This window comes from Salarias fasciatus, chromosome 18 (assembly GCF_902148845.1).
Source record: "Salarias fasciatus chromosome 18, fSalaFa1.1, whole genome shotgun sequence".
NCBI classification, from domain to species: Eukaryota; Metazoa; Chordata; class Actinopteri; order Blenniiformes; family Blenniidae; genus Salarias; species Salarias fasciatus.
This window is the reverse complement of record NC_043762.1, coordinates 18,163,458-18,187,644: the sequence shown is the minus strand read 5'-3', so window position 1 is coordinate 18,187,644 and position 24,187 is coordinate 18,163,458. Positions and strand designations below refer to the sequence as shown.

At 43.3% G+C, this 24,187-nt stretch overlaps 1 protein-coding gene across 1 annotated transcript in view; it reads left to right on the top strand.

Annotated features, from left to right (window-relative positions):
• The window catches only part of zswim5 (zinc finger, SWIM-type containing 5), a 55,810-nt gene that overhangs the window by 17,006 nt on the left and 14,617 nt on the right, over window positions 1-24,187 (top strand). The gene's annotated exons all lie outside the window — the stretch shown is intronic.

The following is a 24,187-nucleotide window of genomic DNA, read 5'->3' as shown; positions in this document are numbered from 1 at the left end:
TGAGAAACGACACAGTCTATTGAAATCCAGAAGCTTGAAAAATCCTGCCCCAAAACATCAGTTGAAATGTTTTTGGTCAAAATATGTGTTCGAGATGGAGTGCATAGTGTGCATGGTGTGCGCCAGCTAGCTGTTTTTTCTTGCCAAATTAAAGCTTGACTGTCATTCTCAACAGATTACTTCCAGGGTGCACCATGCAGCTGCACTGACCAACCAAACTTTGATAAAACTTACAGTATGCTCCCGGATCAGCACCAAGCTGAGACCAAACAGCTCACTGTGGAACATTTGTCCGCCGAAGAGCTTTTCTAATGGAGACCAAAACCGAGCAAGACAAAAGGTTTTTAGCTTTAGAGTGTTTCACACACTCAGGATAAGTAGTGTTCGAGTAGTTTAGACGCTACCATCATAGCGAGTGAACAATGCTTTGGAAACACTGTTGGTTGGCATCTGTGAAATCCGCCTGTAGAGAGTCTTGAGTTTCGTTGATATAAGTGATGAAAATCTAGTTACTGTTTGTGGATCTTAACAACTATTTATACTTGCAGTGTCGTGCTACACTAATTTTAATTTTTTTTTCATGATTCTCAACCCTTGATCCAACCTGTAACATGCAAGAAGACACCAGGCTGCTCATTGTAAGTTTAGCAGTAGAGCCATTCATTGCCTGTGGTTCACCTGGATTGTGTTTTTTGTGCTGAGACCACAATAATACCTTTTTGTAACTATTGAAATTGCAAACAAAGATATTTCAAAAAGTGAAAAACTGCAACCTTATATTTTGTCCCCAGTACTGAAACAGACACTCATACATTCTTTCCTCTCTTTGGCCCATTTCTGTCTTTGTAGTCACGTCGAACTCTGCTCCCTGCCGTATTGTGTCATCGCTGTCTGCTAACTTAAGGGGGTTTCCCCCATCCGTCTGTGTCTTATCCCTCAGGTCCTCACACTGAAAAGACCTCTTCTTTTGTCGCGCATTGTGTGTGTGCTTGTGTGTGTAAGGACAGGCTACTGTGACATTTCTTTCTGTCGAGTTCAAAGCCGCGAGAGGGAGTGTTTATGACACTGGAAAGCAGCTATAAGATCTCAATGTCTCAATCTGTCACTTTTTTCACACACACACACACACACACACACACACACACATGCACGGTGAACCAGCCTCACCCTGAAGCTTGAAAGTCTAGAGCTGGTCTTTGTCGTCCATTTTTGTGCCGCTGTACTGTATGGTATTTCATTCCCAGCTAGTGATCATCACATTGACTTCTTAATATGATCAAAAGATAATACAATACTTACTGATATTTGAGATGCAAACAGAGATTGGTGCACGCGCACACGCACGAGCACTCTCTGGTTCACATACACTCAGTAAAACAACACACACTGTGCCGTCTCAGCACTGATCAAACGCTTTTTTTCCCCCTGTGGGTTTAAAGTGAGACCAGGCTGGCTTTTGTGTCAAAGGAAAAGTATTTCCATTTACACTGAAGTAGATTTGGTGTGCTGTGTGTTCACGAGCTGCGCACGAACACACGCTGAAATCTGGTCAGTTGCTGTGTGTGTGTGTGTGCATCTGCTTTGATGCTGGTACAAGAAAGGGGGGAAAAAATCCTTTTAATATCTGCAGTGCTCGCCGAGGGCTTAGTCTCACTATCCTCATCATCTTTTTACCCGCTTTGATTCTTCTTGTTTAACAGTTAATGTGACTGATAGTCCTGGAGGGTATTTGCCGTAACCAGCATATCCCTTGTATATTTGAACGTTGAGCCACCGTCTTCGTCAGCCACTGTGCAAGTGTTCACATGTACTTTTTGTCTGTCTGCTGGTGATGGCGCCAAACGAAGCCACGCGGGCACCTTTGTTATGATTCAGGCGTTGATGGTGAACTTAGTCCTCCCCCTCCCACTTAAAAAAACAAAGCAGTCATTTGGGCCTCGAGTTGCCTACAAAAGGATGTTGAAAAGAGTGTGTCCAGTAAAACTCCACAGGGTTCTCCTCTGCACTGGATGTGTTAGAACCAAGACCAAAATTACATCAAGAACAAAGTCAAGAATGTACTCTTCTTCTTCTTCCTCTTTTTTGCTGATGACACCATATTTTCTTTCAAGATCGTGCCAAAAGTTGACCCTAAAGTTGGTTTGTGCACAGACAGAAATGAGCAAGAGATCGGTTGCATCAGGCTCTCTTTTTGCTTGATCTCACTTCTTTCATGTGAAGTCAGCGTGGCAACCTCTTCCTCGAACTAGCAGATTCACCCTAAATGAGCTGATGAAAGAATGAAACCAAAGCAGAATACTGAACTGAATACAAAAATACACACAAGGAACTCTTTGCTCTAAAACACTATTTCTCTGCGGAGTTTGCCGCTCTACAAGCTTTTCATAATATCCACTGGGAGTCTGAAAAGATGAAACTTTAATGGCCCCTGTGGGGAAAGCGAGTCTGATCACAGATTTACCCGACACATCACCCTACATTATTCTACATTTAGCACTTACTCGAGGCTTTTATCCAGAGAGACCCATAACACTGTGTCTAGTTTGTCACTGTCAAGCAAAGTATCATATTCAGCTTCTGTGGTATCTTAAATCCATTTGAAATATGCAGCGAAAACTACGTATTGTATGTTGAAGTGTTGTCTGATCATTGAAGTGAGAGCAGGAGGAGACCTGTGAGCTCACTGGCCTCCATGCTGGGCCGTCGCCGAGCGCCCTGCACTGTCTTTCCAAGCTCTATTCATTAATTCATTTCTTATTGGGACGGAGATAACAGGATTAGTCCTCCAGGCATCCAGGAGTCAGCAGGGAGGGAGGCTGGGGGGGGGGGGGGCCTTTAACCCTCCTCCCTCCTGCACACAATAGCTGTTGTGTATGGATGAGATTGTGTATGATTGTGTGACTTTTGTGATTCTATGTGGGTGTGTGTTTGTGTCCTTGCCAGATGGGACCGCTGCCGTCTTCCAACGAAGAAAATCAGCCCCACACACACACACACACACACACACACACACACACACACACACACACACACACACACACACACACACACACACACACACACACACTTCACATTCTCCAGCTATAAAATATAAAATCAGCTGACCAAGTAACACTTCTTCCTTATTAGTGCTATCTCGATATTGATTTAATTAGTGATGCAGATGCAGCTCAATACAAACTTGGGTGGAGACCAACCTGTAGTTCAGGGTTTATGCCGGTGAATTTTAAGCTATATTACAAAATTTAAATGTTGGCTTATAGTGACAATAGTTCTAAAGTGTTATAGCTTTTAAATCAAAGTGCCCCGGTGACGAACTTATGTCTGCAAAGTTTGTGCACTGTTGTTAAGTTGGTAATTCAAGTTGGTCCATGGAATGTGTCAAAAGATTTGTTAGCGTGTTGGAACTACACACCAGTGTGATTGCGTTACACATAACTGATTATGCAATGCTGGCATGCTATTCAGAAACATTTCATGGTTTTTCATTCTTGGTTTGCACTGTACTAACGACAATAGTGAGCCCGTCTTCACCCGTCTTCACCTTTGTGGGATCTGTTTCAATTGGATTTAACTTTTAGGTCATGCATCATAATCCAGAGTGGTTCTTTTTCAATGGCTGAGGTGAACAGTCATGTAAAATGGAATAATTCAGAAATCAGTTATTCCTTTTTATTTAAAGTTGCCATAGTTTGACACAGTAATAATAATAAAAAAAGGATTCATGCAATTACTAAATTATAATAATTGATGTTGATTTCATGTTGCTTGTTGGTTTCGGGTGTCTGTGGACATTAGAAAAATAAATTGCAAAGATCAGCAGAGTGAGGGTGAATTTGTGGAAAGAGTCAACGTCTGAGCATGCTGTCGATATTCAAGCATAAGTCGGCTAATTCTTGTTCCATATATATGTAGCTGTCTTTCATCGTGTGTGCTCGTCGAGTTTCCAAACACTTCTTGAGTTAATTAAGGTGTTCATCCAATCAGCAGCTGCAGAACACATAATTTAGCCAATCAGCTGAGGTTCAAGCAGGTAGCGATGAGAGTGTTGAAGTGCAGAGACTGCAAATCACTTTCCTGAAGCAGTATGGGAAATGTGCAAGATGTCACTCAGGAAAACAGCAGTGTCACAATGCAGTTGTGCGTTTTTATGTTTAAAAATAGATTGTACAGTAAAGGTTGATTTTAGTTTTTGATTTCATGTTTCTAACTCGCACAGTCCTTTCTATGTGTTCCATCCAATCCCGTTCTCAGTTGAGAGATTCTGTTGCCTCTCGTCAATGTTACTCCAGAGAAACTGGCAGCGTGCGTCCCAGGAATCCGAGCATACGCCACATTCCTACACACACACACACACACACACACACACACACACACACACACAACCACCCAGTGCCCTACCAGCTTTGCGGGTCATTGTATTTGGCACGTGGCCACTATCTCCCCTACGTTGTGTGTGCGCACCACACACACACACACACACACACACACACACACACACACACACACACACACACACACACACACACACACACACACACCCACCACACACACTCGCCCCCTGCCTGACTCCTGCCTTGGCAGACAGCTCCTGCTGAGTAAGGAGGCCCTTCTCTCCCTCTTCCCCTCCGCCCTCCTCCCTCTCTCTCTCTCTCTCCTGCTCTCGTATGTCTCTCTCCTCCGTCAGACCGCTCTTTACTTCTTTCCTTTAAGTAAACACGGACGACTCGTTTCGTCTCCTCTTGCACTTAGCACATCCTCAACCCTTAAGAGATTAGTAGACTGAAGGAACTCCCACTTTGCCAATTTTTTTTTTTGATCTAGCCATATTAACCCATATTAAAAAAAAAAAAAAAAAAAAGCATAAACTAGCTGAATAGGTTCCCCCCGTCAGCCTTATTGCAGCATCGCTAATCTCCACCACATGCTTTTGAATTGACACGTTGTAACTGGATGGGAAGATTTAACTTTGGCTATTAGTCATGTCTTTATTCTCCTGCTGGCAGTAATGTCTCAACAAATAAGAATTAGAGGTGGGGCACCTGGGATTCAGGCAGCTACATTTAGCCTTAAGCTATAGCCAATGTTTCACAATGGCAGGTAGTGTGCTGCCTGGCTTGCCCAATCCCCTCACAGTGACTCAACCATTAATTATCAATAGAAGTTTCCCCAAAACAAGGGTGGCTTTAGAAGGGAGAACTTAGTATGGAAAGACTCTTAGGATTTTGGGATATGTACACTGAATGACATGTGAGTCACTCGAGCAAGTGTTAAGCTGTTTTCTGTACAAATGTAGATGTAAGTCAGGGTAGTGTTCAGTAGAAACAGGCAATAGTATTTGTAGAGATTGAACCCATTCTGAGAGAGAGGTCCTGTGATCAAAACTACCTCCGTCTGAGTCTGATGAATTTGGAGTGAAGGAGGAGAATTCGTTTCATATTCTAGAGGATATGTAATGCTCTGATTAACTTGCTATCCCTCAGGAAACCTTTGTGGAGCATGAATATGCAATATCCCATGCTTTAAGGGACAGATGATGCTAACAAAGCAGACTAACAGCATCTGCTGACTACAGATGTTGGTGAACATTGGAATGCAGATCCTGTGAAAACTGACAATAACTGTATGGGTTCTTCCCCCGATCACAAGCATATGACCCAGTTTTTATTATTTTATTCCATTTTAGCATGTTTTATTTGCTGAAAAAACACACCTCTTGTTTTTTGGTTGAAGGCTTTGCGGTTTCTAGTGTAGCTGTTCATGTCTGGGATTAGGACAGATGTTTCAAAAAATGTCGCAAGAAGTTATTGGTGGTCAAATATGGTTGAAAAACATGATGTATTTCAGATTAGAAAATGGTTTTGGTTTTATCTCCTGCATTTGAAAATGTTATTAAACCGTCCAATGGGAATATTACAAGTTTGAATGAGAACTACAGTAGACATGACACACTTTGAAACAAAATTGTTGCTGCTAAACTGTTGCAAAGACCTTTTGAACTTCACTCTAGGCGATTATCTGAGCTTCCTCTGAACTGATCAGAATCTTGAGTCTGATCTGTAATCGGTTCCTGATCAGAGAGGATATTTTCTTTGCTTGAGATCATTGACCCATTGATTCATGTTGCAAATTCAAAATGTGCTGTGAATCATCTTTTAAGTGGTTGTAAGCAAAGTTTTCCTTTTCAAAGTTTCAGAACTTTCATCAGATAACGAGCAGTGATTCTAGAGGGTGTGTTTATTGGGTGGTGTTTGTCCTTTGTGAGACTGGAACTTTACAGACCTTGAATCACAAGTTCTGATCAGATTTCTGAGACCACATACACATTCCCCACTCAGCGCTACTCTTGGTATAAAGCCTGCCCCAAATATTGGTCCAGCTCTCCATAGCCGGCAGCTCTGTCTCATTCAAGTTCTTCTTAGTTACTTATCCCTCTCTTGTTTCCAAAATAAAAGTGGATCCCATTGTGTTTCTGTTTTGTAGCTCCATCCAGCCTCTATTCACTAGAAACTAATGAACACAACTCATTTAACTCTCCAGCTAAACTTTCTTTATACCTGAGAAGAGAGGGAAGGATTGTGGGTATCTGTGTGTCTTTACGTCTGCTTGTGTATGTGTGCATTTCATTGTCATGCCAAGGACAAGCGGGTCCGTCCCGTGCCAAGTGGTGCCAAGCCAGCTGGCTGTCGCTCATGCTTTTGTTTTGTGCTGTGCTCTGTATTCAAGCCCACGACACACATTGTTGTGAAGAGCCTTTCACTCGCTCTCCCTCCCTTGTCCCCTTTGTGTGTGTGTCTGTGTGTGTGTGTTCTTGTATGTGTGTGTCATTTATGGCAGTGACCTTGATGTGGCAAGGAAACTACAAACACGAGGGGGCCAGTAGTGACAATTACAAAGTAAAAGCTGCTGCGTGCAGCTATGTCTCAAACGGTCTCTGGTGTTGGACGCTGAATGTCCAGTAACACTGGGTTTCATCTGTTGCTACACCAAAGAGGTGAGGGGCCACTGCTGTGTCCGTATCCTGGCCAGGCATCTCTAATGTGCATTAGAAGTGCAGTAAGCCCCTGGAAAACTCTGGTGTCGGATTAATCAGGTACCAGATTCTATTCCCATTCCAAAATCTCCATCAAGACAGCTGCATTCAAAAAGATCTGATTACTCTTTTCTCCAGTGTGTTGCAGCACTCAGTCTGAAGTCAGACATGCACTAATGCAATTTTTTTTAATGTGATGGCAGAGATTGGGAATTCAAACTTATACAATACTTTTTTTTTTTTTTAATCGATCTTTCATTTGTAAGGGAGGTTGACAACAAAGTGGTTAGGCCGACTGCGTGCTGCTTCTGCATGACGCAGTCGATGTAAACATGGTATTTAATTGAGCATATTGGTTCTTCAAAAGCACAGTCTTGCCACTGTTGAGGCTGCCATTTGATTTTGGTATCAATGTATCCATGCTGAAGCTTTCTGTTTTGATCCTGAATGAAAGCCTTGAAAGAGAAACCCCAGTGTTTTTGACAATACAACCACTTTTAGCCTTTTAGAGCGAGTGACAATTAGACAGGAAGTTCACACAGTTTATTGAGTAGTTTGCTTGACTGAATTAAATTGAATGGAGGCCTAAATTAATAAGCAGCCATCCAGCCAATATTGAACTTGGCATGAACAATTGGTACTGATTATTCTTCACAAACATAACCCACTGATTGTGTGGCAGTTCCACTCAAAGTTGTTGGTTTACTGCCAGACTTCTAAACGTTGTGAACGTTCCGTCTTGAAAAAGTCGGAACAGTAGCTGTTCGGTCTGTGTTGTGCATGAAGGATGCAATTCTGAAAAGAAACTTGTTCACTGTAAACTTCCACTGATGGTAGAAAGGTAAATCTTTACTGTTTTTGCAGGAGTCACATTCATTCAGCAGTTCTCTTTTTATTACTGCTTTGGCATCAGTATATCGACGTTGATGCCAAGGAGACAGAGCAACTTGACAGACTTGAACTGCAGTGGCAGAAAAAGAATGTCTCCAAAGAAGTTGATTGGCTGGTTCTCCCCATGTGGTGACCCATGAGAGGATATGTTTAAAGTGTCTGTTCATCAATATTCATGAGTTGAGGGTAACCACCCTCCACCCTCCCGCCTCCTGTCGCCTCATGTGTCCAAAGCTGTTTTTAAATCTACATAATTTGGGTTGAAGTGCCTTTCAGATGGCCTTTCCTGTTCTAACACTTTCCGGAAACAAGGGAGAGACACACTTATTAATCAGGCTCTCATTGTGTGTGCAGGACACTGTGTGTGTATGTATGTGTGTGTGTGTGTGCGTGTTTGTGTGGGTTGTTGAGTGCAACAGACAAACAAGGATAGATAGCTGCAGAGGAAGGCCCGCAATAGAACAGAGACGGGAGATAAGAGTGCAAATTAGCGAGGAAGAGAGAGGGAGAGTCACACAGAGGTAGTGTGTGCGACAGTGAAACAGACAAAATGAGATGAGGAGTCACGCTGCATTCACATCCCGGCTTTAAAAAAAGCAAAAGCAGCTGGCATGATGAGATCTTGGTCGACCACAACGGCAAACTGTCGGAGCGGTTTTAGACAACAAGATGTTTAACTTTTTCATGCCTGTCCGTGCAAATAAAGGGATTGTCGATTGCATCTGTTTTAAGAGGAATTGCTTCATCTCGACTGGAGAATGAGACGAGCTGTGAGGGGTTGCGTTCGTCTGCCATCTATCAAGCGGACATTGGAGGTTCCGCCACATCATTTCTGGTGTCATTAGCTGATGAATATAGAAATATACAATTCTGACGATGTAGCTAGTGCATACTGGAGGTTTAAAACAGTCCTGGGACAAGAGGCGTGTCTTAAGGGAGTCGCGAAACTGCTCGCTCTTAGCAAAGCACAGGTAAGATTAGGCTCGGCCTCAGTCGTTCAAGGACTACTTACTCAAATTTTTCTGAAAGAGATCACCGAAGCGTGAAAGAATGCAGGTCCAGTTTGCTTTTCTTTAAGGAGTTTCACAATAGTTGTTTTCAGTGCCAGAGGGAACATACCAGGAAGTGAGGAATGACTGACAAGTACCGGTGCTCTATTCTGCTAACAACTGAACCTCCCCCAAAAAGGAAGCGGGTTTGGCGATAAATTGACAGATTGATGATTAAAGTTGTGTTTCAGTTTTCTTCCTCTCAGTTCCAAGCCCACTGTGTGTTTGTGTGGATCTAAGAACTTGCAGAATGATTTATTCTCTCAAATCACATATTTTTGATTTTGCGATTTCAAATATTGGACTATGAAACATGAGCCATGTTGGAAAGAAAACTCACGTCTACATAAATACAGTATACAGTACAGCCTCTCTCAGGCACAGGCACAACTTTAGCCTCGGGGTTGTTATTACGAGCCCTTCATTGTCCATACAGAGGGGATTGGGAGGCTTGCATCACTGTTGGTTCAATCTTAAGCCGTCGCTGCATCGAGTGAATCCAGGCTATTGTGATGGGAGGTGATTTGTGTGTGAGTTTGTCTGTGTGTGTGTGTGTGTGTGGTGCCATACTGAGCCGGGCCAACGGGTGCAGCCCGATTTTGTTGGTTCGCCTCCACCAACCCGATGAAAAATGAGTCGAGATCCTCATAATGAAGGAAGCAGAGAACCGAAAGAAAAAAATAATGCATTCAGGGCAATGGTTTATTTCAAAGTGTGCTGATGGAAAGGAGGCACAAGAGGAAAAAGAGCAATTGAATGACTGAATGGAGTAAGTGAGAGAACAGTTTGCCTGGCATTGTGTGTCCTCTCGCTCATGTCATAAAGGTCTCTCTCTCTCTCTCTCTCTCCTTCACTGTGTGTGTGTGTGTGTGTGTGTGTGTGTGAATGAATGAATGTCTTGCAATTGGAAACCTTTTTCTTTTGTGAAGTCAAGTCTTTGCCACAGAGCATTGTGGAGCATTGTTTACCAGCCTCCTCTCTTTTGTTCTGCCTCCATTTGTGCGCGCTTGCGTGCGCATGTGTGTTTGTGCGTGTGGGCATGTGTGTGAGTTGACATTATCAGATGATTGCTCTCACAACTTTTGGTCGTGTGTGTTCATGCATGTGTGTGCCTTTGCATGGCAGCTGACGTTACTGGATGGGCACGAGGTGTGTGTGTGTGTGTGTGTGTGTGTGCGTGCGCGTGATACTTGTTGATTTCTTGTCTTTGTCGATAATTGGACACGATCTGTAGTTTGACAATACGATGGTTTGGAGGTTGCTCGGCAGAGTTAACTTGTGTGGAAATGATTTTAGTCTTCATGTTATTGACTGTGGGAAACGAGGCCTTGTTAGCAGATTATCCTCCTGCAGGTCAGCGGGTTTGTGTTTGACAGACTGCTGTCAAGACCTCAGTGGTGGCTTTTTTTCGGTTGGAGTTAACTTGCTGTTATCGTGGTTCTTTCAGTTCGTGCAGTAGTTACATTATCGCTCATCTGTTTATGAGCTCGAGCAGTGTAGTTGAATTTAGTTTCAGTCTGCATAAAATCAGGAAAAGTTTCCAAATTTACCAAATCCATAAATCGCGCGTGGAGCAAATGAGTCTTACATTATTATTCAGAGAATACAACACAGAAAATTTGTATACTCTATATGATCATGAATTCTGTAAAAATAATATGGTTGTATTGAGGGCTGTATTTTTTTTTTTTTTTTTTTTTTTGCCTTAATGCTTATTACGTTGAACCAGTAATGTTGTAAATGCATTCTTTAGTTGTGACTAGGGCTGCACGATATTGGAAAAAACTGACATTGCGATTTTTTGGGGGCTTGCAATATATTGCAATATATATTGCAATATTAAAAATAGAAGAATTTTCACCAGATGACCTGAATAGCTGTATTTGGGGAGATGGCCACTTGAGAGAAATACGTGGTGTTTCATACCGCTTGTCGAGCGTGCGGATCATTTTTTTAAATCCCTCTTTAACGATCCACTGTGTTCAATGACACCATATCTTGCTAGGTAAAAAGTTATTGCATCCATGATTTGTCGATGCTGTTTGGAGTTCCTATCATACGGTGTTATGCCGGCAAAGGCTTCTGTAATTGTCCTGGAAATACAGGAGCTTGTGATGGCGTTTCAAATGGTCCAACAGGTTTGACGTATTACCTCGTGTTGAGGCAACCACGACGAGGCACTGTCGGCAGAGAACGTTTTTTTGTTCTGTATCATCTTTTTTTACAGTGGAAATACATCCAAATTTTGGATGTTGACCTTCTTTTGAGGACTAAATCCTTTGTCGCTTCCTCCTGCATGTCGCCTGTGTTCAGAGTGTACCTGAGAGTGGCCCCTCCCCTCTCCTCTCTGCTGTGGAGGAGGAAGGGGGGCGGTGAGTGCCGAGCAGGAGGGAGGAAGAGAGTGCAGCTGTGCAGAGCATGGAGCACCTTGCTGCTTTTACGAAGCAAAACAAAAGTTAATAATAATAATAATAATAAAAAAATATTGCACATCCTGCAATGTGACTATTGCACATGTGCACATTGCGATGGCGATGTTCAAACGATATATTGTGCAGGCCTAGTTGTGACATTAATCAGTTGAATTTCTTGTCACTTTAATTTTTAATTTTATTTGATTGTGCTGGATTTAATAAGTAACAAACAGAAACACCCATGGAAATGCTGATAGTAGCTATGGAGTGTGATGCTTTGCATATAATGTATGTCATAAATATGTGCTTTCTTGTTTGTTTGTTTTTTTTAATTTTTTGCTCTCAAATCAAAAGTTGGTTGAATGAGTGTGTACATGACTGAGAACTGTTCCTTTTATATATGATGCCATTTTTATAGCGTTACCTCTCAATTATTAAGAGTTGATCATTTGGGAGCGTGCTGTCAGAGTAGTGAGGTGCTGCACAAAGGCTACAGGACGATTCATATCTGCTGCATTCAAAACTCTTTGACGTGAGCTGATGCAATCATGGTGACACACAATCGAGCGACAGTTTGACTTGGTAGAGATGTATTTTTATTGTCAGTGAGAACTCTTGTTTCCTCACAGGTTGTGTTCATAAATGAATGACAAAATGCCTTTGGAGTGCGCACATTGGTCTGTGCATATCCTCACTGTAAAACTCTGATGTCCATGGCCACAGTGACAGATGCCTCTATTTGAAATTATTAAAAGAACCTTCACTGGAGAATAAAGCTGACTTTGTTAGGCTTGATCCCAGCTTTAGATGCCAATTTCAATGGCGTAGCAGCCTGTGTCCAGTATAAAAGCTGCTCTGGCTTTGTTGTAGTGCTTGCATCATCCACACAACTCTTTTCAGTTAGTTAAGCTGTTCCCTCTCTCCTCCATGTTTCCCCTGATACGGTGAATTCTGTTTATGGTGCTTCATTTCCTCTCTTTCTGTTATACTTTCATTCCATGATCATTTCAGTAATTACCTTTGTTGTCCATATTCGCTTGTGCGATGAAGAAAACCCTCCTTAGCTCGTCTTCCCCCCTCCAGTAGCTTCTCTTCACTCTCTCTCTCTCCCCTGGCTTTCTCCACAAGGCCTCCTGGCTGCTGCCTGCCAGCTACCTCTCGCCCATTGTGGGATAACAAAAGCAGGCGAGTCCCCAGCCTCGAGGCCTCCACCATGGGCCTTGGAGGGGGTGTCAGGGTGGGCGGAGCTTAAGATGAAGGGGTGTGATAGCCTGTGAAAGACTGACTGTGTGGGCAGCCAGTAGGGGAAAGAAGCCAAGGGAAAAAAAGCAGGTCACGCCCAGATTAAAATTCAATGTATGTGACTGTCTGCCTACGTCAGCGAGCTGGCCGTCCTGTGTGTGTGTCTGCGTGTGTGCGCAAGTAGGCAGAGAGTGGGGATTCTCGATGAGGATGCTGGCATACCGAAGAAACTTTAAGAAGACTGAAAACTAACCATTCAGCTGCAGCGTGTGCTGCTTGAATAAAGAGGAGTTAGTGGCAACCAGAGAGTCTGGGCCTCTTCCACGGCCTGCTTCAGCTGCCGTGGCTCAACACACCTTCGGGGTGTTTGTGTGTATATTGGGGGTCTTGTGAATGGGGCAGCGGTAGCGTCATAATGCATGCACGACAAAGCTGATTTGGTGATGCATGCTTCCTTTGTGTTGCTATTGCATTTGGGGATGGGGGGTGGTCTCTGTAATACACACACATGCACACACACACATACACACACCATCCAGTCCCCCTCTGTTTTGGGCCCCATCCCCATATGGTGGCTTGGCTTGATGAGAGCTTGATGAAGTCAACCAGAAGTCCCCCCCCACCCCTCTGCGAGTATGTCTGTGCAAATCTGTGATTGCTTTTCAGCTAATGGATAAATGAGAGTTTCACCCTTGCAGAGCCATTGTGTACCCGCGTGAGAGATTGAAAGAAGGGGCATGTGCGAGTCATCAGCTTGTATATTGGCTTGCAAGCTGTTTTCATTATATTTCATTATTCATGTTTCATGCATGATTGTGCAAGGCAAGCAGTGATCAGCTCCATAGGGGTGGAGGCTAATCAGGGGGTGGAAAGGTTTCTAAACTCAGACATGCAGACAGTCCGACAAAACCACAAATGTCATGACCTTTGGATGAGATCAAGCCTTTCTTAGAGAAAACTGCTGAAAGTATTTGCAAAAAAAAAAAAAAGCATTAAAACGCCACATAAAAAAACGACATTCACTATTTATTCCCACATTCACAGAGACCTGCAGTGCTAGCAGAGTCTCAGCTAAATTCATGTCTGAAGTGTCTTTTGTTTGGTTGGAACCTCAGTGGGACTAGCTGTTTCTATAGTAAACGGGCAACCAGATTAACCAGTAAACCGACAGCTTTCCTTCATATCCTGGAGCTTTCTGAGAATCCAAACATTGACACGCATTAAGTCAATCTTAATGTCCAAAGCTAACTTCAGGGGTTCTGTTTAAATTAATGTCAAATAAAAAAATTGTGCACCTTTGTTCTTATACTAAATCGATCTAAAACACCAGCTTCTGCCCTGAAATACTGCTACTTCAACCACAGTTGTTTAATTATGCTTACTGTCTGTATTTTGTTTATACTAATTTTGTGTGCCTGTGCCACACGCTCTGCTTGAGAAGCTCCTTGAGAGTGTGTCATGTGTTTGACAAGCCTGGGTCAGTTTTCACATCATCTAAAAGTTACTTTTGTTCAGTCTTCAGAGAGTGATCTGGCAGCTTTCATCAAATATTGGCTTTTAGCTGTACAGAAAAGAAATAAAAAAAAAAAAACTGATTAATAAAGCTGGATTTGTATTTGAAATGTTCAGCTTTGTGCTCAATTGTGTTTGTGCACAAACTACAAATGCTCGGCTTTGTGCCTCCTTCCTCTGCATGTGTACACAAACAGCCTCACAGTGAGCTTTTTCTTTCTTTTCTGTTTTTTGTTGCTACCTCGCCGTTCCTTGTGTTGTGTCCGCCAACTCAGAATGGAGCCATTTTGTCTCCTTCAGTTCCTGAAATGAAATATAAGCCTCTTAAATGCATACTTATCTTGCCCTGCAGACTGCGCTTGAAGAACAAACACATGCATGCACGCACACACACACACACACACACACACACACATACACACACACACACACTGACTAAAGAGGCATTGTGATGCCAGCCCTTGTTGTTCCGAAGACAGCGGCTGCATGCATATGGCAGATGGTTGTGCCTTTGCTCTGCATGCCGCCATATTAAACAAAAACCATGGCGAAGGCCACGGCTGGTTTAGGAAAAGGGCAAAGTGCGAAAGAGACGGAGAAAGACGAGACAAAAGAGCAACAGAGGGGGAGACATGAGACAACAGGCTTGGCATACGTAAACACAAGCAGGAAATCTGTGTAAATGTGCGTGTGTGTGTACGTAACAGCGTGAACGTCACATGTTGAGCTTGCACAAATGCATCGGGACAGACACCTTTTCTTAAATGAACACAAAACGATAACTGGGATACAGTTGCGCGGTGAGATGAAGTATGGATTTGTGCCTTTTGCAGATATCCTATGGTGTGTTTTGCCATGTATGGATGGTTACACTCACTGCAGCTGTGTAGGAAATGTGTTTGGTAAGATGATGCATTGGTAATTGGAGGGTAACTCCAGTGCAGTGACCTTTTCCAGCTGTCTGCTCAGTTTATCAACCTAAATGTTGGTGTGTCTTGTTGGCTTCCGCGTGTCCTTATCATCTTGTGGTTTTGTCTTCTGAAGCGAGGAAGAAACGGTTTGCAATGGTCTGACATTTAGGAGTTGCATTCAGTTTATTGTGCATAGTCGTCCACAACTTTTGGCTATTTTTTTTTATCCACAAATAATAAAAAAAAAGTGACAGCAAGTCATAATAGCAGTGAAAGCTGCTTATCCATCCATCTTGTGAACCACTTAGTCTAAACAGTGTTGTGTTGGCAACGACGCTCAAGCTTTTCACTTTACTGAAAAGTTCTCCTGCTTGTGCCAAAGAATCTCGGTGTGCTTGCACGCCAGCTCGGCTATCAACTAAAGCAGGCACCTTATCACACTTGGGGTATTGTCATTGGTTTTCCCGAGAGAACACACCCAAGCCACTTCATCTGGTCCCTTCAAAGGAGTTGCAGTTTTCAAGTCCTTGTTTATTGTTGAATGATTTAAAGTTGCATTATTAATATGCGTCCGAGCTTTTGTCTGGGGACAGAGTGATATAATAAGTGCGTGCCTTGGCCTTTCACCTTTTGGAGGAAGTGACGTAGAGGTTGAAATACAATTGCATGTAGCATTGTGGCTTCATTTGATGACAAACATCCTGTTACAGGCTGTTGCCATACTTTTGAAAGCTAGTGGCGTGGGTTGACATAAGAATTAATTTGACACACCTTCCTTTGGCTTTCTTTGTGATGACAAGACGCGCACACTGTGATCACTTTACTAATTAGGTAAATACACCTTACAGTTGGAACAATGCTAATGATTGTGATATAATGAGGTTTCAAACAGTTTACCGTTATAGACTGCTTCCTGTTCGCATTCAGGGTTTTGAGCACTTTGAATAGTTGCCTGGTAACAGAACAACAGTGTGATATAGATTATATATATTATATTTGTGACGCTGACAAGTAAAGATAAAACCACAATAGATGCAGAGCAGCAAGCTGTTTCACTGGTTCCTGTAGCCTTCAGGCATGCTTCCACTCTGGTTCCCATTGAGCCTCTTATTTACATATGCAGCTCTGATTGGGTGCTGACACTTCAGGGCATTCATTTTCTGTGGGAATTAAGATGAGTGGTATTGTTTTCTGTGTGGTGTCACCCCAGTGAACTGAGAAAGAACCTTTGTGCATAGTAAAAAAAAAATAAATAAATAATTCCTTAACTCACAAGTGTTGTTTCACTTGAGATTTCTTTACATCTTCGCACCTCTGATTCATTGCATATCAGGTTTTCACTTGAAGGAGCAGCGTTCCCCCGCAGCGTTGTTTGCAGCTTCCTTTGTGAACTCGCCATTACACTGCTAGCCTCAATCCGCACAGCACAAAGGAAGAGCCAAAACTGGAAGTCCAAGTTTTCTGCTAGACAATGAATGGAGACTTTATCACCTGTAGGGGAGTGACGTGAGTCTTTCTTTGACTGTTTACAACATGATAAATTGCTTTCGTTTGCCTCTTTGTCAGTATCTCCAGACATGGCTGCAACACAATAATGCCTCTACTCTGAAAACACCTGCAAACAATGGGGAGGAACAAAAAACACACATCTCTTATCTCTAATTTAGCCTTGAGTGAACAGGGCTCAACACACTGAAGAAAGAACAGCCTCTGTGTATGACACACATGTATCAAGGCCCTTTAACTTTGCCTCACCCCAGCCTTAGCTTTGTATTCAGCACAATGTATTTCTTGTATTTGTGCTGGAGCATTTCTGCTCTTGGCACTCTCAGGTTTCTGGTCCTGTATTCTGCTGCGGAGCTGAAAGCAGCTTTTATCGCTTTTCTCCTCTCCAAATAACCTTCAGTCTAGTATTGCTCACATTCACAATGGTATGAATCAACCAAGTGACTCTCCATTAACATCAGAATGTATGCAAGTCTTGAATTGGGCCACTTCACCTTGCGTTCAGATGAGAAAAATGAAGTCCTTGATTGAATTTCAGGCAAAGCATTCCATCCATCCATCCATCCATCCATCCATCCATCCATCCATCCATCTAGTTTTTATCTGAGCCAGGATCCCTGGATGTGTTTGAGTGTGTGTGTTTGTATCAAAAACCATGCATACATTTACTGTCTCGGGTGCCCATCTTCATTCTAATGAGTCTGAATTGTCTTCGTCTGTCTTCATCACCTTTTGACAAGTTGTTTTGCCAAATATTATTGCCCTTTCAGAACAATCCAGTTTATATCAGGGGCCACCTTCTCCGCCGCCAAATCGCCTCATCTCTTTTTCTCAGGCTTTTTACTCAATCAGTTTTGGGACTGTGGGCTGACACATCAGCTGATTTCCACCAGCGTCAGCTCTGTCAGAATTGCAGCCGTATCCCCCTCCCCATTTTGTTGTTTTCACAGTGACACATCAGCTGAAAAGAACTTGATTAAACCTTTCTCTCCCACCACTCACCTCTCTCCTCCGTTTTATTTATTTATTTATTTATTTTTTGCCCCCCCCACCAGCTCATCTCACCCCTTCTTTCCTCCCCCACTGGAAGAGAATGGAGCAAATCAGGGAATCAATTCAATGTAATCATGACAAATGAGTCCCGGTGGTTAGCAAGGATTTTTTTCCCCCCACATTTTTGCGTGTGTGTTTGGGACAGGGCTGCTGGGAAATCACAAATGAATCAATCAGTTGTTATCGCATCAGCAAACACAGTGGGAGGGAGGGATGGAAAGATGGATGGATGGATAGATGGATGGGAGGATAGGCAGCGGGGAGGAGAAGTTTTGGTGTACTCAGTGTGTGCGAGCGTGCGCACATATGAGCGTCTGCTGTGCAGAGATAGATGGCTGATTGAATGCAGAGCCAAGTGGATGTCTGTGTGTGTGTGTGAATGGGAGTGTGTGTGCGGGGACGGGGAGAGGGGGGGGTGTTAACCTTGGAGCTGTCAGAACAGATGGGAGATGGGAAGGGCCACAGGCTGCGAGGGATGTGTTGGCTGCCGGAGGAGGATGAATCCTCAGCTACTTTTAGAAAAAGGGGGAAGTGAGATTTGAGAGGGAAGACAGTGGCAGAGAGATTTTTTTTTTGTCCTTTCTACTGGGCATATTTTTGCTGCGATGCAGTGTTTTGGTAAAAGTTACAAATGACGACGTGTCATCGGAGGCTGAAGAAGGAAGCGTTTCCACAGCGGAGAGAAGTTTGAGTGAGGAGACACTTTGTCACTGGAAGAAGGACATTTGCATCTCTATTTTTCTATGATGATAATGTTTGAGTTTGTTTGCTAGTAAGCAAAACTCTAAAGACTGTCCAAAAAGTTACAACTAATTGGAAAGGCCTTCTCTGTGCAGTGATGCATTCAGGTCACTCATAAGGACTCTTCTCAGCATTTCAGCTTTACTCATTGTCAACTTTTTTCTTTTTTTCTGCACACTTCAGTTCTGTTTTCTGTCTACTTTGTTCTTTGTGGCCTCAGTCATACTGTTGAAACTGATGCATACTGGTTCTTTTCTCATTTACTGAATTTAGAAGGAGTTTGAAATTGTATGTTGGTGCAACAATTTTCCTTCATGAAATAAAAAAAAAATTGAAGATGTGATGACAAATCTTTGGTGGAGGGAGTGCAACTTAGAAAAAATGTTTCTTGTTTCTGTATTTCGACTGTTATACAAATTAGTTTCGGTGAAAGACTGATCTTCGCAGAGCGCCCTCACAATTTCCATGTTAGCCTTTTTTTTTTGTTCCATCCCATTCACCCCATTCAGACTCATAACGACCACTGACCGCGTTGTGATTTAATGCCACTCGCTGGATTTACGTTGAAGGTTTAATTTCCAAAGCATGCAGCTCTCTTCTCGCTTCAGGATTTATGTGTGTATTATCATATGAAGTAAGATCTACAATTCTTGATTCAAGGTAGTGGTCTCTCTCTCTCTCTCTCTCTCACACACGCACACACACACACACACCCTCTGTGCTGTGTGAGGCTGGAGATGGATGGCAATAATGCTAAAGTGAAGGGGTAGCCTGAATAATGGAGTGAGGAAACATAATGAATGCAGATATTCCTCTTGTGCCTGAAGGGGTCATCGAGTTCAGTCCGATGCTGCTCTTCATAAAGGACTTTCACAGATGCCAGATCTTAACATTTGAGTTCTATTATGATATCTTTGATGGTATTTTGACTTCAGTGACTGGCTTATAACTCAATAACTCAAGGAAAGCAAATTATTGCAGATTGATATCAAACTGAGCTGCACCATATTTCAACACATTTCTATGTCAACCAAACAAAATGTTGATGCAGCGATTTTGTGTAGGCGTCAAAATGAATGTTTTTTTTTTGGTGAAGTGCGTGAAGTGTAGGCACAACGCTTTGGGGAAAGTCGATGAATGAAATCAAAGATGGGCTCCTCCACAACTTAACGTCCATTGGGAGGGCTGAGCAGGGTTCGTCTGTCTGCCTGTGGTGACGCTTTGGATTAATAAGTCTACGTTGTATTTGTGTGTGAGCGTACGTGCACGCTTTGGCTCACTGCCCAGCTCCATCTCCCCAGCTGATTAGGGGTTAATGGCCTATGAGCGTGGGGTGCTCTCACCCTCCCGATTGGCTGGCCGGATTCGATGTGGGCGGGGCCGCCACCGAGTGACAGATGGTGTACAACAGGGAGGGAGGCGGGTGCAAGCGTGTATGTGTGCGTATATATACATGGCACAAGGGCTGGGGCGGAGGGGTGGGGGGGGGGGGTCTCTAATTACAATGGAACGATTTACAATGGTGGTCTCTTCAACCTTCATGGTTTTTGTGGTTTTCTCACACACACTGATAGACGAGTGCAGCAGGATTTCACCCAGTCGAACATCGTATAGTACACCCATATCGTTCAGGCACTGTAATACATTTTTATTGAAATGAAAATAATCCAGATTAAAAGCAAATCTGAAATTGTCGTTTTTTACCAAAATAGGTGGGGAAACGGTTGGTGTTCATTGTGCTTCTCACGTCACTGAACCGAGGATTATATCTGGGATGAACGCATGCAGCTCTCTATCGGTGTCTATGATGGTGTCGTCTGCACAAATAAAGTGGCAATAACCACAAATACCACACACGTGTTTGAGGATAAAAGACGTCGGCGTGTGTAGCCTTTGATTCAAGAGGCTCCACCTACATCACAAGGAAAAAGATAGACACACATGCACAGTGAACGCTCACTTACACACAAGACCGTGTGATATTCCCAAAGGATTACGCCAGATCGTTGTACTTGGCAACTCTCCCAGTTTACACACATCACACTCCTGATTCACCTTTGTTAGAAATTCATCTGTTTTGCACTGAACCAGACTCATAGCTGGGATACTGTGTGTGTGTGTGTGTGTGTGTGTGTGTGTGTGTGTGTGTGTGTGTGTGTGCGTGTGTGCGTGCGTGTGGAGAGAAAGATCAGCCATATCTACTGTGAGTATCACTGACTAGTTTGCATCGTTTCGTCTTTGCACCCGCGTTGGCATTAAGAACAAAAGCAGACAGGCTCTGAAAAGGTTGTTTTGTTCACTGTGTGTTTGTGTGTTCTTGCAGACTGTCTGATGCAGCGTCTTTTTTTTTTTTTTTTTTTTTTTTTTTTTATCAAGTGTCTTTGCGTCCCCATCTGCTGAAGACACACTGTCTCCCTCAGCCTTGACACACACATACACAGAAGCACTCTGTAAGTGAGAGTGCTGAAAAACAAGGGTTACACACCAAGTAACGTTTGATAAAAGACAGAAGTGGGTTCGGGTTTTGGGCGCACAAGTTTTGCTGTCATTTCCCTTGGAAGTATTTGTTGTTGGGAGAAAAAAAACAAGCTAAATTTACTGTTTTTCATGTCGGCCTTGGACTTGCATATTGTTCAGTGTCATATACATAAACAAGCAGCTTTATTGCTTTACCATGAATGTGCTGTGAATTTGCTGGGTACCTTAACAAGAAGACTATAGTCATCAAGAAAATATCAGTCTGATGGATTTCTTTTCCTTTTCCCAGTGTCCATGTTAAGGTAGGATGAGCCATCAATACTACTGTAGAGATACTAGTGGTATTGATCTTCCAGCATCATTCACAACCAGCCACTAACCAAAGACACCAATGTTTGGTGAGCCAAACATCAAGGCTCGCATGAGTGTCCAGTAATCTGCTAGAAATGGCCATGTGTTGTGGCAAATGACTGCGCTGTTGTATGGAGCCCAAAGTTAACCAGATAATTAAACCCCGCAATGCCACGGATCTCATGTAGAAAACTGGCAAAAGATCGAGGGGAGGGGTGCCAGACAGACGGACTGTGCGTTGTGTCTGAGCCGTTTTAGACTTGATTGAAAGTGAAAAGAGCAGCAGTGTCACCATCACATTCATCCCTGTGGCCCGAGCAACAATAGGCTTTAACTTAACAGACACAGACGGGGAGAGAAGGGGAGGGGATAGGTACAAAGCCAAAAGAGAAAGAGAGATCGCAGCACTCCCAGCTGTGGGAAAGACTTAATATCATCTGCCGTCAAAATTTCTACCCTCGTCCTGAAATGCAAGGCCGGGGTTTTGGAGACAAGTGCAGCAATGAGTGATGACTGACAAGACATTATTTAGACAGCTCAGAGGGAAGCTCGCTCTCAAATGTTCCCCCGATGCTTTTAAGAAATGCACTCCCCTGATTTTTGCCTGATCCTTGCCTCTCCGCTGCGATGATTTCAGTTCAGGAAGATCAAATTTGGACTCCCTCATGCTAAGCTGTGGTTTGTGCAAATTGCCTTTACAGGTATATCCATTATGGAGACGGGAGGGGAGGAACAGAAAGCGGTTTCTGACATTTACAATATTACTGCGCTGCAAGACACATAGATTGGTTGGGCAGGCGCACTCAGTGGGAGACAGACATTTCAACAATTTGGAGGACTCTTTATGTCTATCACTGGCAGATGCATTATCCTCTCCCTCTCCCCCTTTTGCAGTCTGTTCTGTCACAGTATCTCGCTCATCCTCCCTGTCATAGTCAGATGCCGCGTTTTACCCAGTGGACAGTTTGTCTTGTCCAGTCGTGTGCTTTCAATTATCAGTCAGATCATCAATCAGTTGGCACTATTAATTTTGTGATTGATGCGTGGGCATCGCCACTCGCTAGATGTGTTGGTTGGCACGCAGCCAGCTGGGTCAGTCCGTCAGAATTTCACCCAGATCAATCGGTGGTTGACGTGTGGTTGCGATAGCTGCAGGGCCTCTCTCTATATAGATATGTTTATCTGCCAGGTCATCAAGTTCAGGTGACTTGGCTGCATGCAGTGAAAAAAAAAAGATTTAACTTGGCATTGCAAATTTCCAGGGGGAGCTGCAGCTGCTACAAGTCCTGTTGAGAGAATGAAATACAATCCAGGAATTCTTTGGCATTGCATACCGCCTGGTACTTGAAAGTGATAAAAGACAAAGTCCATCAGTTTGGGCAAAAGCTGCCATAAGTGGAATAATTTTATGTAGGTATTCCCTCCAAATATGAGCAGTTTGCATTGGTGTTTCTGCGTGTGTGCTCATAGTTGAGATGTTGACCGGCATACAAGGCGATTAGCTTGTATGTTGGTGCGATGTGGCGTGCTGACAAATCTTCTTGTTTTGGTTCAGAATGTACTTTGGTCAGCTGGTGTGACTATTCGCATGCTCAGCAGCAATCGCGCGCGCGCGTGTGTGTGTGTGTGTGTGTGTGTGTGTGTGTGTGTGTGTGTGTGTGTGTGTGTGTTCCTCCTCCTTCACTCTCTCGTAGCTCTTTCTTTCTTTGTCTTTGTGAAAGCAGTTTGTTGTTGATCGTGTGTTTGTGCACGTGCGCGTGTGCATGCGTGATCGTAGCATTTGGTTTGGAAGAGTCTGTTGTGGGCTTTTGCCAAGGAGATGGCTTAAAACATGCTTATTAGGCAGCTCTAGCATGCTGGCCCATACCCCAGACTCTAAGTGTTGATGTCAGCGTGTGTGTGAGTGTGTGTGTGTGTGAGTGTGTGTATCCAGATACTTTTTTCCTGTCCAGGCCTAAAATAGCCATATCATTGCTTTCCAGTTAGCTTGCTCGTCCTCTCTTTATGTATCTGTCTGCCATCTTACTAGCTGTGAAAGAGGCATGGGGGTTGCTATGGTGCGGTGAGATACATTAATCCACCGTTCACACACACACACACACACACACACACACACACACTCCTCACCTCATAAATAATTGACCTGTCACAGTGAGACGACATGACAGACCAGATACACTCTCCCTTGTCTATTTTCTTCTCTCCGCTCACATCCCTCCTCCTATCAGGTCTCCTTTATCTTAGGTTATTTTTGTTGATTTAAGTAGGTAGATGATTCAGTCGGGCTACATGTGTACATTACAGTAAGTCACCTGGTCTAGCTGTAACTTGTTGCTGAAATGTAGAATCTGGAGGCGATATTTCAGAATTTGGACGAAGAAGTCAGTATGCGATAAGCGCCAACAGTGAGTTCTTAGTTTCTGACGCCACAAACCGGTAACATGTAGACGCATTTTGTGTAAGCAGAAAATGCCGTCAGGACAGATCCTTGCGGTTCTTCATTTTGTATTATCATGGATGTTGCCTCTCCAAAACATGATGTCAGGTTAATGATTCAAAAAGCCACCAACACTTTTAAGAAATTTTCCATGTGGAATTTCAAAATAAGTAATTTAAGATGGTTAATGGTTTGTATGAAGTTGCCTCTTAGAGTATTGGTTGTTCTTTAGTGGGCTCAGATTGGCTCAGCTTTGCATAGTTATGCGAATAGAGGCTAATTTATTCAGTTTTAACCTTTTCTAAAAGTTTTAGCCTAATACCACAAATGCTACAGCTGTTGAACTGCTGGCACCAGAGCTTCGGAGGCAGTGACAGCTCAGTAGTCTGTGCTCAGAATCCATCTAGCTTTTATAGTGTGTCAGAAATTGGCCAAATGGCTGCCGTGTAAGGACCAGCTTGAGCAAACTACGCCTGATGTACCACAAAAACTGCTGGAAATGTTGCCTACAGCACAACAATAGCCCAGAAGAGGCCGGTAGTAAATGTTCGCCCTGGTGTGCCAGGGCT